General features: G+C 39.9%; 1 protein-coding gene across 5 annotated transcripts in view; it reads right to left on the bottom strand.

Annotated features, from left to right (window-relative positions):
- Positions 1 to 15,366, bottom strand: part of LOC118206226 (astrotactin-2-like) — a 466,985-nt gene that overhangs the window by 414,351 nt on the left and 37,268 nt on the right. The window lies entirely within an intron of this gene.

Raw genomic sequence — 15,366 nt, 5'->3', positions numbered from 1 at the left:
CAGGTATGCTGTGGCAGGTACAGCCGGTCTGGGCTTTTAGGCTTCCAGCAAACACATTCAATCACTCTTGGCCCTCGTCGGTGAGTGGTAAAATTGCTGTCCTCCAGCCCTGCGGCCCTTTCAGTGTAAATCACACGTCAGGCCGGTTCACTGGAGACCAGCTGCAGCAGGCCACAATCCGGTCTGGGCCACAGGAAAAAAAAATTATCCGAGGCTTTGCTCCAACCTGTTCTAACCTGTTCTGACTGCATGTCCAGCCAATGAGCTGAGCCATCTCAGTTTTACACCCAAGTTCTCTTCATTATAGAAAATGGTCAGTTTGATGTAGTGGATGGTATTAAGCAGCAAAGATCTGTCCAGCTGTATGTAACTACATGAAGCCTTCATAAGCACTTCGTAACGCCTTCATGGGCACTACGCATGCACTACATTACTGAGCATCATAAGATGTGCTGTTACGCCACCCAAAGAAATATTATAAAATACATTATCATGAAATTCCCTGTAATTCAAAGTAATGTCACTTAAAACACATTTCATTTCATTTGGCATGTCAGTATTGCGTGGTATATGTTTTAAGAAGTGTTTACAAAGCAGTTCCAAACATTTTATGTACCTGTAAGGCAGGATCTTTCACTCAATATTGCATTTTACAACAGTGCATAACTTTCCATCCTCTCCTAAATGTCAGGTAATTTTTTTCAATTGAATAGTTTATGTACAGAAGAAAATTTTAATGATCTTCCTATTTAGTTGCCATGGAGATGTGCTAATGGAGTGACGTGCGGTACTGCAATGTACAGGAATCGATAGCTTTGGTAGTCATGTGCCAGTTGGCTTTCATGGTGTTTTCATGCTTGGTTCATTTCAGCATCTGAAGTTAGACTTAGACTGATGACTCAGTCTTTTTTGAGCATATGTGAACATGCCAAACAAACTCAGACCCCTCTGAAACAAACCAAATTCAGGCCACCTTGGGAGTTCCTTTGTGGTTCTTTCCGATGTGCGATGTGCGATGTGCGACCGCTAAATGTGCGCATTGTGAAAACAATGCTTTGTGTTTTGCTGTACGCTTTAATATTTTGAGATTTGCCATACATTGATCCTAAACAGCTGCAGTGAATTCTGAACTTACCCTAAATATAAATAGCAGAATGGATGCTGATGGTGTTCGGGGGATTGTGTGGTCAAAATAAACCTATGCTCTTCTTACATCAGCTTCCTCAAAATGTAGTACAACCAAATGATAAACATATCTGCAGAGGCCAAGGGTTAGCCAAAGTAAGTGGTTCCCTAACTTGGTCCTGAGACCCTGTGTATGCTGTAATTGCAATCCTGGAACTATAACAATCTGTTAATTTCTTAATTAGGTGTTTTTCATGTTCAGAGGGATTATACCTTCTCAAACCACATTAAGTCAGAAATTGCAATGCATGCCATGAAGAATCAAATTTTCATGTTGTGCTTAAATGCGCTATATTGCAAACAATTGCATAAAAAAGGTAAATTTGACAACTGATCAAATTAAAGGCTGAGGTCAATCGATAGACACCTAATTGGTGAATGTGTGGACACCTGGCCACTAAAACTGACCATCTGGAAGATAATGAAGAATTCAAAGACCAAGCAAATGATAACAATCCAAACATTCATTTTGATAAGGTTAAAGGAATGAATTATGAAACAAATTAAACATGTTTTTATCAACCTAATTGGGTTGATTAAGTTGTTAGCCTATTGATTAACCTCAGTCTTTATTGGATCAAAAGCATTACCGCTTTTCATGTAGTTGTTCGCAAAATAACACAAGCACAATACATAAACATGAGAATTTCATTCTCTGTGGCATGCGTAGCTATTTCTGGAATAACGTGGCTTAAAAGGGTAAATAACTGCACTAAACAAGAAAAGCACCTAATTAAGGAAATGTAGTTGGTTCGCCAGAGAGGCGGATTGGTCTCAGCTGTGCCGGCTGTTGGAGAGAGCACACGCACCTGGGTTGCGTTAGCTAATCAGCCCAGGTGTTTAAAGGTGTGCTGCTTGTCACAGTTCTGGGCTGAGACACCGAGAGTGCAGTTACAATTTTCGGTACGGTCTATTTTGAGCACTAAAGAAAAACAAAGCAATCCTCAGCTGGGATGCTGGAGGAGCTAGACCTGGCCTGGAAGGCGGGTCAGCTATGGGCAGCGCACGAGAAAGTGGTCGCACCATTTTAATTTCTTTTGTCTTTGTTATTTTAGCTTGTTGTTTTAGTTCATTGTTTTTGCCCGTACCTGTGAAGGTGTCCGTTTATTTTATTTCCTGTTTGTGTGGGTGTGCGATCTCTCCATGCGACAGGCAACAATGTTCCCAGGCACTGCCCCATCTCTCTCCCTGGAGTGTCACGCGTGTGACATAAATTAAAGATTTTTAAAATTCTGGCATTGCAATCGTGGTTGGAATGAAAACCAGCATACACAAGGGGGCCCCAGGACCAAGTTTGGGAACCACTGACTTAAGTGATATAAGGTGTATGCAGTAACGGCAATAACATTAAAATGCACACCATGATCCATTGTAACAGCAGTGAGATCTGAGTGCTAAAGATGATATTGTGTGAACAAGCGATCTGAGATCTCATCAATGCTCAAGTGGTCCAGAAAGCTGAATCCTCTTTCAAGTCACAAAAAAGATTGAGTTCATTTGCAGCGGTTTCACTTTTTAGTTGACTTTAAAAGAACTGGGTTTGGTTTATTTAAAAATAAGTATGTGAAAACACCTTTAACAAAAAAAAAGGTTACTGCTACAGACTGTATCACTCTTCAGTTGAACTCTCAGACAGATAATTAAAAAAATATTTAAAGAAACCATTCTCCCTTTTTCATCTCTTATTTCAATTAACTTGAAGGAATATTCCCCAGGATGGGGGGAAAAAGGCAATTTTTCAGTTTTAAAAAACTCTTAAATGGCAAAGAAAAAGAACAGCCGGAGCCAGAGATTCAGACCAACAAAGTTTTTTTTTTTTTTTTCCTCCTGCTAAGTACCTTAGGCAAAGCTTCTATTACCAGACACACAGACATTAAAAACCAGAACAATAACAGCCGTGGAGATTAGACTTTTCATCATATTCATTTCAACTTCTGGGAAGGTCGAGAGGAGAATCAATGCATAAGATTTTTTTTTTTAATTGTTGAAATGCTTCTCTGTGCATTCCTAGACTGGAATGGCAGCCAGAATTGATGTTCTTGCAATAGTGTTCTTGCAACAGTTTGACCTACAGGTCCCCCACCCTGGTCTTTTAATGCCCCAGGATTAGACGTACAGGAACACTATCATGTATGCTTTTAATGCTAAAACTGTTACGGCTCTCCGGGAACAAGGATGGGGGCTGGTACACAGAACTGAAAACCCTGATGCAACTGTGACAGCATACACCCACAGTACTGAAAAGCAATGCTTTTATTCAGCGAGTTTTTACTGCAATCTTCTCCAGCTGTTCAGCAGTGCCACAACGGGTTCGCTACCAAAAGAGGCGCCGCTCCTTTTTGCCCAGTAGTCTGCCTGACGAGCGTGTGCAGCCATAGCTTTCTGAGGGATGCTCTTTCTCACACAGCCTATTCAGACAGACAGCAGGCGCCCAGTTGACCTGATTCGGCTGTTGGGCCACGATGAGTCACAGTCATTACTCACAGGGCGGACCAAGGGTTTTTCTGGCCCTAAACAAGAATGTTGCTGTGGCCTCAGAGTGCTCAAACATACTGTAAATCATTAAATCACATTTTTTTAAAAATACATGAATTGTGTGGCTCGAGGATGGCTGTGGTGCTAAACAGATGCATAGAGTGTTTGCACCAGCGGCCGGCTGATGGCATGGACTGGATTCCTCCCTCCCTGGGTGACGCTACTGAATATCATGCACCCTCCCATGGGGGGCTGCCTTCAGCCCTGGCTTGATGTGGATCATAGCACTGTCTGCGCTTCTTCTTCTTTGTAAAACAATTAACTAGACCAGTGCTGGAAACTGAGGATGCACAAACGCACACTTTTTAAAGAAGCAATAGGCTCACATTTGCTTGCAGAGCAATGGCATCTTACAATGGCATTTGGCCTATGGGTTTAAAAGGAAGTGCTTACTATTTAATCAACAGAGGAGACTCAACGTCTGCAGGGAACCTCCTAACTAACATTCATTGCCACACTTTCAACAGCTACCCTCTGGTATTCTCTTCCATAATATACTGGATGTATAAAATGAAATATTGGCTTGCGTATGGTTTTCAGAAAAAATAAAAGTAAAGAATGTGGGTTTTATACTTTCTTTCTTGCCAAAATAAATTACACTTTGAAACATCCCTATGGTGCCTTGCATTATTTAAGACCTGCTAATTACACCTCCTTATTAAACATAAATGACTGAACAAATTAAATTCATTAACCGACATGATTTGCAGACCTAGTGACTGGGTTATATTTTTTCTTCTGCGAATGGCTGAGGCTCACCTCATTGGATGCAATAGCTGAGCCGGCGCACTGCGCTGCCGATCTGTTTCCCGCCTGCCGTTCCGTAGTCGTCCAAGGTGACTCCTGTTTTACTGCGCTTCATCAATCCCCTGACCTTACACATTGACAAAACAAAAATTCCTGCATTGCAAATTTAATGAGTGATCGAGCCTTAACATAAGCCTGTTTCGGCTTAAAAAGTCTTTCCTTGACAAGGAAATTACAGCTATTACAAAAAAAAAAAAACAACTACGTCATTTTAATTAATGTGCAATTCAATAAATGGTTTGTCTAGCAGCACTCAGGATTAAAGGGGCACACAGCCAAATGAGGAATAATGTCTTTAAAGTGAGACATTAACAGGATAAACAATTCCCTTATCTCTAACGTACATAGATTTTGCAAGGCACTCAAATCCCATTAATAAACCCATACTCAAAGTGATTATATATCTCCCCTCTCTGAAGCCCAATGCCATGCCAAGTCAGGAAGGAAGGGCTTTTTCGCGCACACAAAGGATTGATAATCCACACAATTAGACCCTGTCAAATACTGATGGATCATACACAGGGTGCAGCCAGCACTGTGAATCTCATAGTGGGCATCACTGCATAATGTCTGTACGGTCTACAACCAAAGTCAACGTGTAATATCCAATTAAAATTATGACCTGACTCACCGCACTTTACATCATAGCAGAGGAAAAAGGGATGATCTCATGATAGTGTAAGAATGTAGATGCGGTTGTGAGCATAGAAAACAGTAAATAAGCATAATATTGACAAGCTGCAGTTGTGTTTGTTGAGGCCATTTTGGTCCAATGTGCTTTGTACCATTTGCCATTACTTCAGACAACATGGATTAATTCCTGACAGTGTGCTATTGCTGCATGTATGTAAAAAAACTAGTCACCAGGACATGATTCACCCTGTTACCCTTAAAGGGGAATTGCACTTTATAACACTTCTGGGCTCATTTTCACACCTACCCGGAATTTTGTGTGCATCCAAGACGGTTTTTAGGTTGCTTGCTTCAATATTTAGATATTTGTAGATTTTTGATTCCCGTATGAGCAAACCCTCCACCCATCCAATAGAAGCCCAATCAAAATCAAACTCCACGTTAGACTCAAGGTAAACACAAGTCCCTGCTTCTCATTACTGATATTGTCCTTCTAATGAATTTGTCGCCCTTCATTTTTCGATTAGTTATTTCATTTTAAATTTCTAACGTTAGAAACAAAGACCTATTTTTTTAGCGGAAGTCCACATAGTAGTCCAGTTTCCGTTTTTTTCTTCTTCTTCGATTTCGTTTCGCGGCAAAATCCAGAAGAAGCGAAGCAAAACATTCCGTTAAGGCTCATGCAGATATTGGCAGACTATGTCTAGGCATCATTTTGATTGACACATGAATGAAGTTAGCAAGAGTGACAGAGATGTACCGTTACAGTCTTGTAGTTTAGCTGATGCGCCAAGCCCTATACCTCTGTGTTCAAAACTGGATTTTACGGTAACGTTACTCTCAGCGAGACACATGCATAGACTACCACACATGAACACCAGTTGTCAAAACTAGGATTTCCATTAGCTAACGATAACGTTATGCTATCCACTGACATTACTACAGTATGTAGCCAACACACTTACATTTCCGAGAGAGTCCCGTTTGGACCATCCGGTGTGGAATGTCGTTTCCAATTGATCCTTGGCATTCGGAACAAAGTCTCCAAAACTCCGGGGTTGAAATCGGAGTGCCCTGCCCCTGTCGCTAGGGCTGCCACCCGTCCCGTATAATACGGGATCGTCCAGGATTTAAAAGTAAAATGCTACGTCCCGTATTGATTCAATACGGGACGCAGTTTGTCCCATATATTCGTGCACGTCATTTCATATAAAACACGGGGTCTTCAACGTGCTGAGAATAAAATTCAAACCAGTTTTACAAGCGGAGTTGAGAAGTGTAATTTTACTGGTGGTGACTGTGAGCTCCAGACAGATAGGCCCAGCCTCTGCGTGCTGCTGCGTGAGAGTGCACGTTACGTCAGAGTCATCATCACTGCCTCACTGATTTCCTCGGGAAGTAAGGTGACCAGATTTCTGAAATGAAAACCGGGGACATTTCCAGTTCGGCGGTCAATATATCATTAAAATATCCAATGTTATTACATATGAAATAAAAAAAGGGGGACAATTCCGGTTTCATGTATTTTGACCATGGTTGTACTGTAATAAACTATGGTCTTGAGAAGACGTTTGTGGTGATGTTGTGGATTCACTTGACACTTGCTAGCTTCTGGCCGAGTTTTCCACAGCAGTTTTCTCTAAAACTAGCGTGAGTAAGTAGACAGTAGAAGAAGAAGAATGATATGAAGCTGCTATAGCGAGCAGTAGGGATGAATCCGAATATTGTATTCGAGAAAGCACGAATAATGCGAAGGAAACAGATATTTCTTCTACTCGAAGTTGCTCGTTATTATTCGGATTCGAAAAAAAAAAGTAAGCTCCATGTCGAGTTCTCATAGCCTCTATCTAACGTTACACGGGAGAGGGGGGGGGGGGGGCATGGGGGGGCGCAGCGGTGGCACCAGTTACACGCACGAGCAAACTTTGAGCCACTGCGCTGCAAAACGTTTCATAAATAAGTTCTGTGCGTCAGCCATTGTGTTTCTTCAAATCGATTCATATCATTGTGGATGGCCACTAGATAAAAATGCCCATTCTGTTTGCAATATAGGGCTTTGATTTCACTAACTAGTCATTTCATTTACTACACATTATTGAAAAGTGATCGCTATATTCTGTAATCGCCCCCACCGAGTCAGCGCACAGCAGGCAGCGGGCTGAAGAGCTGACCGTTCCTGGCTATCACTCAGGGAAACTCTCGCACCGAGGAGGAGGTGCGGGAGCTAGCGAGACACAAGCCTGGTGTGGCAGCTGGATTTCTTTCAAACCCCCGCAACCTATACGTCAAAATGAAGCTTAGAACCTGTAGTTTTTAGCTGTATGTGTTAATTTCCTCCATTAAAAAAACCCAGTCGAAATATAGAAAAAAATGACGTTTTACCTTGTATTTCAGTCAATATTTATCCGTTTAAGATGTAACATGCTGTATGTATCAGTCATAGGTCTTGGCTATAATGAACATGAAATCCATTCATGGTAACAGTTGCCACCAATTGAAAATATGAGAACATCAGATGGTTTGCAGTCTATACAAACTTAGTTCAGTAGGAGAAAATATTAAAAATAAAACAGGCAAAAAAATTTCATGTAAATGAGGGGGGGGGGTTTGCTCACACGCGAATCAAAAATCTACAAATATCTAAATATTGAAGCAAGCAACATAAAAACCATCTGGGATGCACACAAAACTCAGGGTAGGTGTGAAAATGAGCCCAGAAGTGTTATAAAGTGCAATTCCCCTTTAAAACTGCTGGTTTTTTACACCCCCCTCCCCCCCCAATCAGTTTGTCTTTAGTGCGTAAATATGTGTATCATATAATTTTCACGTTCAGCTCAATGCCCCACTAATGGGGCCGGACATCATTTTTCAGGCTTTTCCTTAAATGTCACAAATAGGCTTTATTTTTTCTTCTGGTTATAATGCTTACTGTGAACTACTGTGGGACAGTTATGTGATTGAAAAGATGTATTGATTAATTATTTTTGCTGAGAGAGTCCATTTTCCTTTTTAAAGAGTTGCGAGGCCATGAGGAGTGCTCTGGGACCTAGGCTGGGAACAGCTTGGCTACGGGACTTGGCAGCACAGGGGATGTGTGTGTGTGTGTGTGTGTGTGTGTGTGTGTGTGTGTGTATACATGCATACATACAGTTTAGTGGACCTACTGCTTGTCCCTTTGTGACCTTCCTCCTTCACTGTCTTTTAAAGAGGTGAAAATACAGGTTGATGGTGAAGCACTTATGAAGAGCTCTGAACACAGTAGCCATTCACCCAGCTCACAGTGTCCTCCAAACACAGAACAGATAGGAAATCATTCACTATGAGGACATCCAAAGAACAGAGAGGGCTGCATTGTAAGGAGCATTCATAGTGCCCTCTGAAATTGTTGGCACCCTTGGAAAAGATGAGCAATAAAAGCTATGGGGAAAATGTCATTTTCATTTATCAGCTTGCACCTGCACTAAAATAAACATAGCCTTTACTGGAGGTGAAATTGCCTGATTTTTTTTTTCTTCAGTAAAAGGTGTCTCACAATTATTGGCAACCATATAAATTATTATGAACAAAATTGAATATAAATATATTGCCATTTATATTTTGATTTATATATTTCCTAAACTTGTTTAAAGTTCATCTGAGTTTTTAAAAACTCTTCACATTAACGACTTCCTGTTTCACCAGAAAATAAATCTGAGGTGACACACAGGCTAAGTTCCCTTAGCCATCCATCAACAGCGCGAAGGCCAGAGAAAACAGCAATGAAATGAGACAGAAGGTTGTTGACTTTCATGAATCAGGGAATTGCTATAAAAATAGACTAAATGCCTTAAAATACCCATCTCCAATATTAGGGAAATAATTAACCCTTCCGCTGTGTTCTTGCCAAATTTTACTTAACTAGGCATCTGAACATAACATGAAAGTTATGACTACTTTCATAAAATTGTAGGTGTTTTGTTCAAATTCTGTACATCTGTAGTATTTCCAGTGAAATATGGCCAGCCTAAGGAAATGAATGGGTGAGACTACGAGCTCATTCCAGGTTGTTGCAACCTATTTTTTTTCACCTCCTTGCTTCCTTTCCTTGCCTCCTTTCCTAGTATGGAAGGCCAAATGGGTCAAAGATATGTGAAACTTACATCTGGAATCACAGATTCTCAATGTACATTTTATCTCTTTTCTTTCTTTCCTTGCTCCTAGCTCCAGCTATTGGAGGATGGAAGGAAAGGAAACAAGGAAAGAACGCAAGGAAGGCAATTGGAACGTCCTTGCTTTCAAGCATCATTTTCAAGCCACGTCAATTACAGGTGGATAGGTGGATAAACAGGTCAATTATTATACATAGCACATTCTGGAAAAAAAGAAAGAAAAGAAAACTTCCACAAAGGTTGCACTCCTGTTTCCTTGCTCAAGAATGTTTTGGGAGCCTCCTAGTTCCTAACTCCTTGAAAGAGTATTTAACAGGTTGCGATGTCCTTAAAGATGGCGCACCTCTATTGATTTCTGGGTCAGTCAAGGACCTCGGAGACAACAGACAAATAAAATAAGTGAATGGAATGCACCAAGGTTGACAATACATGATTCCAGACATCAATCTAACATATTTTTGATCCATTTGGGCTTCCATACTAGGAAAGGATGCAAGGAAAAGAAGCAAAGAGGTGAGAAAATAAGTGGTTGGAACATTGCCCGAACCTCTTATTATATCTGTCCTCGTCTCCTTCGTCCTCACCTGACCCAGAAATCAATTTAGGTCCGCGCATTTTTTAAATTTTATTTTATTTTTTTTTTTTTTGCCATTTTTCTACCATTTTCCCCCAATTTAGTCCTTATACCAATTCCCCCGTGTGCATCACGGTCCTGGTCAATGCGCTATCCTCTGTCGGTCTGGGGAGGGTGTAGACTACGACATGCCTCCTCCGATACATGTGGAGTCACCAGCCACTTCTTTTCACCTGACAGCGAGGAGTTTCACTGGGAGAGCGTAACTCGTGCAGAGGTTCATGCTATCTCCCCCAGATCCCCTCCCCGCTGAACAGGCGCCCCGACCAACCAGTAGGAGTCGCTAATGCAACGATCAGGACTCATACCCTCACCGGCTTTCCCACCCGCGAACACTGCCAATTGTGTTCACAGGAACATCTGATCAAGCCGGAAGTACCGCTGCGGATTGAACCAGGGTCTGTGCGGTGGTAGGCGAGTGCTTATACCTCTACCCTACTTGGTCCGCATCTTAAAAGAGATTACAGTCTGTTAAATGCTTCTTGTAGGAGTGACGAAGCTCCTGGAGGATACATTTTGGAACATATGACATATAATCCACCTCTCCCCATCTGCCACATCTGTAATTGACATGGCTTGAAATTGACACTTGACTGAATAAGGACACTCCACTTTCCAAATAAATATTTCTTTGATTCCTCCGTCCTTGCATTCTTCCCTTGTGTCCTCCATTGGCTGGAGCTAATGATCGAGGAAAGCATGGAAGAAAAGAATGCAAGGCGTCTAATTAAGCTCTGCAATGAGCGCTATATTGAGTTCATCTAGCAGATCGAAAACACACATTTGAAGCTAGTCCAACCTGATTACCTGCCCTGACCCAGTATCCTATAGTGTGAAGCAGGGGCACCACCAGGTATTTTGAAGAGATCTGACATGTCACGACTGTTCTCCCTCAATAAAAACCTAAACCCCATTGACAACCTGTGGGGTGAACTGAATTCCACAAGCAAAAATGAAGGATAGATCTAGAGATTATGCATGGAGAAATGTTCTCCAAACCCTTGATACAGTATCTCATCAAACAGACACAGTGCTGTTATTTTGGTAGTGGGAGAGTTCATAAAGAACTATATGCAGGGGTGCCAATTATTGTGTCATATTCCGAAAACAAATGATTTTGTGTTTAAGATTTTTGTTCTCTTTCTCCGAGCAATGATATCACAATTAGATCATATAATTTTCCAAATTGATGAGCTTAGAAAACATTTGATTAACAATAAAGTGAATTTTATCCAGCATTGTTTGTTCATTTCAATTTAGGCTGCCAATAAGGCTGGTGTGTGCTGTATATTGTATTAATCCATGGATGTAGTCACAATATTTACTGTCAGTACAATATTTCTTGCATTGTGTAAAACACATCAGCACTGATAAAGATAACAGATAATTTAGGTGTTATTGTTGTCCCATTTTCTTTTATAAATATTTTACCAGCTTACAGAAGAACAGAAAAGCAATAAAGAAATCTATTTAGTTGAAAATTAAGTGTTTTTGGTAAAACAGTTCCCCTCTTGGGAAATGAATACGTCATCTATGAGGTCAGAAGGAGTTATGTTGTAACCATGGTACCACATAAGTGAACAAGGGGATAGAGAGACATGTCGGATTCCATTAGAGAACGCAGAGCCCATGACATTTCACTAAAGGAAAGGGATAGAGAGATGTCGGATTTCATTAGAAAGCACACAGCCCATGACATTTCACTAAATTCCACATGCCACAGGAGTGGTCAACACAAGCAGCTGCTCTTGATGTGCATTCACGGTTCACATCACTGGTTGGGAGAGGGACCCACATTTCTGGATCAAGCACGACAGGCTACCTGGACCAGCGTGAAGCCAGACAGGGTAAACTGACCGTAACACGTGATCATGGTTGAGTACCCAAACTCGACCATCATGATACACTGTCTCAACTTTATTTAATGCTGAAAAAAAGCACTTGGTTGAAGAGACAAGCCTGTGTTGGCCCGCAGGGGGAGGAACAGAGCATCAGAACCATGCACATTTCAGTACAGAATGCACTCTGTTGCCTGCCTGATGCTTGTAATCCACGTTAATTAGGTAAACATTGCGTTTTCAAGCTCTGTCTACAAGAAGAATAAGGAATTATGACAGCCCTTTTAATTTTATTAATTTTTTGCTTTTTAGCATGAACTGACAGTGCACTCTCTTGGTTTTTTTATATAATATATTGATGAGAATAGAGGCATTTGGGCAGCATGGTTTTAAAGCAAGAAAAATGCTCCAAAAGCTGTTTGTACAGTGAGATTATACTTCCAGGGGATAATTTTATAGCATTTATTCACAATTATAAATATAAATAATTTTATATTAGTATTTGTTCCTTATAAGTTTTCAGATGGTGTAAGTGCTTCTCAAGCATAATCCCAGCAGATATCAGACTAAATGTTGTTTCTGAAGAATAATGGAGGAATATACACAAATACAACCTCTGGTGGCAAAACATCACTGTATAAGCTGCTCTGAAGTGTACTTTCTTGCTTTAGACCACAAATCCCAGATGCACCCATACCAGCCGCTGTGAAGCCGTGAAGTTGGCAGGTTGTCAGAAACTTTTGTAGATATCTATAATATCCCTTAGAACTGTCTGGGCCCATTGGAAACACACACCAAAAATAAAATAGCATCAAAAACCCTCAGAAACAACTATAACATTAAAACACACACACACTCAATTGCACACACTTATTCAATGGTACACACAAAACACACTCATACAAACATACACGCGAAACACTTAATACATAAAACATGTATGTAGCTTTGTATGTATGTATATATGGAGATAATGAATACAGGTGATGAACTATATTGCATCCATAAAAATTGGAATTTTATGTATGCTATACTAATACAGTAAGAGTAAGAGTAAAATATTTTCCAAAAAAAAAAAATACTACAAATATTCACACCCTTTCATAAAATTCATCAAATATTCCTTTACTAAAATGAGACTGTCTTCAGTCATTTTTAGTTTGGTGAACATTTTGGGGTCTGTTCTCCAAAACAGAGGCTTTAAAAAACAGCCTTAATGGGGTTCAAGGCTATGATGGCCTTTGCAAAATAGTCATTTTGACCACAGAATTACTGTTTCACAAAAGCCATCATGAAGTATTCTCAGAATCACTGTCTTGCAGAAAAATCCATTCCAGGTCAGGTTTCAGCTTCCTAAGTACAGGATAACAGGTTTGTTGACAAACTGTGTTGGTATTTGATGGAGTTAATGATTTTCTGATTTACAAAATCAAGTGAAACAGGAAGCCATTTGAAGCCTCTATACCATTTATATGACTGTAAATAGTAGCATGTTTTAATGCAGATTTTTTTTTTTTTTAATTATTAGGACTGTGAATTATTCTGAAAAATATCCTTAAAAAATCAAACAAAATATTTTTTTCTTTTAGCAATTGTATTAGTATAAACGTAAATACATTTTGTAAAAATGTAAACACATTTTTTTAACCAAACAGTTCATCACCTGCATTGTTTATTGTATACAGGTTTCTTCACTCATAATTCACAATTGTATCATCTCTATACACCACAGATAGATTTGTAATAAAGGCTCTGCTTTGCTTTTCATAACACATGAGAAAAGGCCATTCGTGAATGGTAAAACATGGTGTCTCTGACAATGTAATTTGTCTATGAGGGTCATATTAATTTCATGAGTCTGTAGGGCACAAACACAATACATTTAATTTACTAGTGTCCATCCCCGGATGGACACTAGTCATGGCTTTGTTTATTCACACATGCACACATGCACACATGCACGAACACACACACACACTTCAAATGTGTCCTCAATCAAACCACTGTTTATTGCTTTGTGCTCAAGTGCTGATTGCTGTGACAATTAGCCACAAATTATTTACTTATTTATTAAATTATTTATTTATTTTCACAGGGGTGCTATCTGCAAAACTGTAAAGCATTGTCTGGCACACATAAAGGGAGTTCCTTGGAAGGGGAAAAACATCTTCAAATACATTTCATACACAAAGTCAGGATAGGAGAGGAGGCCTGCTATTCACTGGATCCTTACAAATGAATTAGTACTGCAAGGGTTCGCTAAGAATCTTTCCATGTGGGAAACAGCACAATATTCAATGGGAGGAAAGAGCATTAAAACAGTCACCAGGGACGGAAAGAGTGGAAGCCGCTGAGTGGAAACCAATGTTTATTTTGTCTCTGACTCACCGAATCTCCTCGCCTCCTCAAACACTCAAAACCACCCTATCCCAACGGGTCCAGGAGACCACTAGCACACACATGCACGCAGACGCACAACATTTCACTCCATTTAATTTCATCAAGGGGCTGCATTTCAGTTTCCTTCAAGCGCTGATTAGGCTGCTGATTAGGCAACAGTGCGCAGCAGACATTGTTTTAGCTAAACATATTTCTAAAATTGTACATTGTGAAAAATCATTTTGACAACAATGGTTTCATTCTTTAATCAAACACTGCTTGGATTTGATACAAATATTGAGTACACAGTCAAATATTCAAGCATGGATTTGGAACAGTAAAATCTTATTTCCAAACAATGAATTACTGAATAACTTCTGGACCTTATCTGGCAGAAAATTATTAATTGCACAAGTATTGTCATAACACTCAGACAAAAACATCTGCATAAGTAACACCCATGGCATATTCTGACCAATTATAAATAAAAATGACAAAATCTCTCCAATAATCTCTCTGTACTCATGTTGTTGTTAACACTTTTAAATTTAAGTGCATAAAATACTCCTACAATGGCTTCGTTTAAAGGCATTAATTCAAAGATTTAATTTCATCATAAAAACCTACCACCAGCATTTAACCATTTTAAAATAATTAAGGCAATTTTACATAATAATCATACCTTGCAATATTTTAAATAGTAAAATACCGTCACTGTACAAGCTACTCTTTCATTACTTAAAGTGTATTCTTGTTTTAAGTGACAAACCCCCATATACCAGCATAAACCCCCTATACCAGCCACTGTACAATCGGCAGTAGTCAGAAATGAATCTTAATATTGAAATTACCCTACATCCCACACAAAATCATCTCTGGGCCAATTACAAAATGCATCAGAATTGAAACAGTATCAAAAATAACCAAAGGTTAAGAACAGGAAGCCGTTGCAGGATCCATAAGATAGTAAAAAAGTAAATACATTTTTGGTCATAATACCCCTAGGGTTGCTTGTTAAGAGCTAATCAAGTTGTTCGTAAACAAAAGGGAGTCGATGCTTAATGAACAGAACCAATCACATGCCAGTGCTGGGCCAGGCTGCTGCCGTGACCGTTTAACCTCCATTTAACCTCGTTAGCTGCGTTACGGTGATCAACAGGGAGTCTCCAATGCCACTGACCTGTCTCTGCACCGTGTAAACTAAGAA

This window comes from Anguilla anguilla, chromosome 10, assembly GCF_013347855.1.
Source record: "Anguilla anguilla isolate fAngAng1 chromosome 10, fAngAng1.pri, whole genome shotgun sequence".
Lineage (NCBI taxonomy): Eukaryota > Metazoa > Chordata > Actinopteri > Anguilliformes > Anguillidae > Anguilla > Anguilla anguilla.
The sequence above is the reverse complement of the archived record's forward strand: the minus strand, read 5'-3'. Positions and strand labels throughout refer to the sequence as shown.